We start from the raw sequence: 4,130 nt of genomic DNA, 5'->3' as shown, positions 1-4,130 counted from the left end.
TGTTGGAGATATGGGTCTAGGACAATTTTACACCGCCTCTATCATTTGGGTATCAACTCTAATTCCATCACCAGAAACTATGTGGCCCAAGAACGCCACAGACTCAAGCCAAAACTCACATTTAGAGAACTTAGCATATAACTCCTTATCTTTTAAAGTATGGAGAACTATTCTGATGACTAGCATGATCTTCCACATTCCTCGAATAGATTATCATCAATGAATACGATAACAAATATATTTAAATAAGGCTTGGAAACTTCTATTCATACGGTCCATGAACGCTGCAGGTGCATTGTTCAGACCAAAGAACATGATTAGAAACTCATAGTGACCATAACGGGTCCTGAATGCTGTCTTTCGAATATCACATTCCCTTACTTTTAACTGATGGTAGCCTGATTTGAGGTCTATCTTACTGAAACAAGTAGCACCCTGAAGTTGATCGAAAAGATCATCAATTCTCGGAAGAGGATACTTATTCTTGATAGTAACCTTGTTCAACTGACGGTAATCTATATAGATCCTAAGGGAACCATATTTGTTCTCACAAATGGGATCAGAGGGCCCCAAGTGAGATACTTGGTCGAATGAAACTTTTCTCTTGTAGCATTGTACTTGAAACTAGAAAGAGCTTCATCTAGTCATGGGTCTCACTGTGATTTCTCTTTGAGAACAAGTGACTAAGAAGTTCAATACATCTTGCACACCAAATGAACAATATAAACATCATTGGTTTTTCTAGCTTGTAAAAAAAAAAGAAATGCACAACTGATGATGGAAGACTTTCTTTCAAGACAACATTATTCAAGAGAACCCTATAACAAAGAAGCTCATAATGCTTACTTCATTATTAAAATTTTCTGCACAACTGCACATAAGTGTCTTTCTCTATTTGTTAATTTCTGCACTGCTGTATTTTTGGATAGCTACTTTATATGTTAAATTTTCTGCACACAAATAGTATTTGAATTCTTGGTAAATGCATCTCAATGATTTTCTAATTGATTTTTCTTATGTTCCGCAGATTTTGTGGATATTTCTAGATAACACATGGTGAAGTTTTAACAACTTTTGGGGTGAGTGATCTATCTAATTCTTGTATAAATTTGATATGTATACCAATAGTTGTTTATCATTTTTTAAAATTTTGAACTTGCAGATTTGGAAGGTTGAAGTTTCAAGTCAAGATACAAGCTTAGAAGAAATGGACAAGCTCGTTATTAATTTTCTACGAATGTTATGCAAAACTCGATAGTGCATAGTCTAACTCGGATGTTGGCTAAGTTTTTTGAAGAACATATTGAAACAAACATCATGGGATTTTGACCAATATTTGATCAATCCAACTCTTAATCTCTATCTACTTCTTTCTGTCTCCCTATATCTTCTTTTTGAATCGAAAATTTTAATTAGTAGAAATTTAGTATTTGTGGAAGAATTTTTTTTCTTGTGATACCAATTGATCTAGGACCATTGATGGCCAATCTAGGACCAGAAATATCTCGTCTCTAAAGAATAATCTAGGACTAGAAGTGTTTCTCGTCTCTAAAGAATAATCTACGACTAGAAATAATTCTAGTCTATATAACGAATCAAGGACCAGATCATTCTTGTCTCTAAACATACTCAAGGACCAGGTCATCTTCATCTCAAAAACTATTCAACGACCACGACAATATCGTCGCAAAAGCTAATCATGGACCAGGTTGTTCTCGTCTCTAACGATTACTAAGACCAGGTGTTCATGGTCGCTAAAAAGATTTAACGACCTGAAAATAGAATTTCCCAAGTCTATTTGAGACTAGATTTGTAGTCTCTAAAAAGATTTAACGACTATATTTTTTCCCGTCTCAACTACCATTTAAGGACCAGTATTTTTTTCCCGTCACGGAAGATTTATAGAGACGAAGGCGGTTGCGACGAGTGGCGACCAATATTTTCTGGTCTCAAATTTACATTTGGGACCGGATTTAGATCTTCAGGGACTAGATTTTTCTTCCTTAGAGGTTGTTTTTCTTGTAGTGGTTGACCAAAAATTAGCATTTGCCAGAACTGGAACCTGCTGATTGTTCTGGTTGGTCACACTCTGAGACAACAACTGGATAACATTCGGAAATTCAGCATTCGAAACTTCCTAATCTGGGACTTGAGGAGCTTCATTTGCATTCCTGGCATTCACATTCCTTTCATAAGCTCTAAGAGGAGGCATAATCTGAAATGCATAACGTCAAGTTAGAACGAGGAATTAGATCATACCTTACGCACGATAAGAGTAGCAAAGAGAGTGAAGTTTTCCTAAAACACTTCGTAGCCTCCTTCTCATAAGATGTGGTGCACTTCACACCCATGAAACAGACTCTACTTAGTGCGGCTTTTCAGACATCCTAGGACACTTAAACCTAGTGCTCTGATACCAAGTTTTTCATTCCCCGAAGCTACCCCCTGGACACAGACATGGGATCTAGGATCACGAGTGACCCCAAGCTAACCCTGCTGGAATAATCATAAGCATACTAAAGATAAATTGAATCAATAATAACTATGCGGAAGTTGAATCATATGAATAATCTGAAATGATGGGGAATACCCATATACTAAATCTGAATATAAGAAAACTGAGAGTTTGAATACAAATGAAACGTCAAAGTCTAAAACTATAGTTGAATCTAACTATGTCTGAAATAAAGCCTCTACTGACTAGAAATGCTGGGACATGCCCCAGCTATATCTAGCAAAAACTGAAACTAAAGCTAAAAGCAAGAAAGATAATCATGTCACTAGTCCTCGAAGAATGAGGACTCACCACTGATGTTGCTAAACTGAAGATTAGGAACCGATCTTTGCATGATCTGACTGTTAGGGACCTGAACCTACATCACAAGAAGATGTAGCGCAGAGTATGCGTCAGTACTTGAAAGGTATTGAGAATATGGGATAGAATAAAGCTAAACAATACATAACTGAACAAGCAATAAAGAAATGGTATAATCTGAACATGATAAGGATACTAGAAAATACTGAACATGGCTAAACTGAATGCAATGACCAAGTTTATAACATGCTGAGACTGAATACTGAACTATACTGATAACATGGTCAATGCAATAGAATCTGACTAAATTGTACGGGAGCTACTAATAACCGACATAAAACCACATGAGATAAATGTGGAGTCCAATGTATACGCCCCATTGAGAGGACTCAATATATTCTGCTAGAGGTATTGAGGAATACTGGCGTGATCACTAAAATGTAATGCCCAACATAGGAGACTTAACCTACGATGCACGTAGTTCTGGGACTTGAGGGCGACTGACCCTCGTCCACTCAGTATTAAGCTTCTCCCAATTAATTAAGTAATTAACTCTTTATGACTGAAATGCTGTAATACTGGATAGCTCAAAATAATGGCATGCAAACTGATAATGCACATTAATATACTGATAATAATGCATTCGAAAACTGAGGCATGTTTATATATAACTGAATTAATTGACCTAGCATGTGTAATTCATGGACTAAAAAAACTACGTAGCTAGGGTTCTGAGTTTATGCATGAATCTGGGGTAAACAATCTTACAACATGATAATGTGATTTGGATTATTCTAACAGCTAAAACCCAACAATTCTAAAATTCAAGAAACCCTAGGTCTAGATAATATGAAGGGAATAAAGATTCTGTATGAAATCTAGGGACCTAATGGGTGAACGGAACCTACTAGTGAAATCCCACATACATGGTGACGAAAATCACGGAGATATCTTTCCATTTCGGGGCTGGAACTGATGAAAACCTGTTGCGTTCTTAAACTAGGGCTGCTCAACTATTTTTCCTTTTTTTCTCTAGTTTGATTGATGTATAGGTGAAGGATTTGACTAGGGCAAGTTCTAATTTGTTTACTAGGCTAAATGTAACACCCCGTATTCGAAATAGACCAAAAAGACAGATTTTGAGAAGTTGCAGGTGCAACTTACCATCACCATCCATGGACCGTAGGTCAGACCACGGCCCGTACTAGTGGTCCGTGGTTCACCACTGCAACCCCTCCCAAACCAGCTCAGAAAAAAATTAGCTAAGTCTCGACTCACGGACAGACCCACGGTCCGTAGATCAGACCACGGTCCG

This window comes from Solanum tuberosum, unplaced genomic scaffold (genome assembly GCF_000226075.1).
Source record: "Solanum tuberosum cultivar DM 1-3 516 R44 unplaced genomic scaffold, SolTub_3.0 scf00054, whole genome shotgun sequence".
Taxonomy (NCBI): Eukaryota; Viridiplantae; Streptophyta; class Magnoliopsida; order Solanales; family Solanaceae; genus Solanum; species Solanum tuberosum.
Note: the sequence above shows the minus strand (reverse complement) of the source record.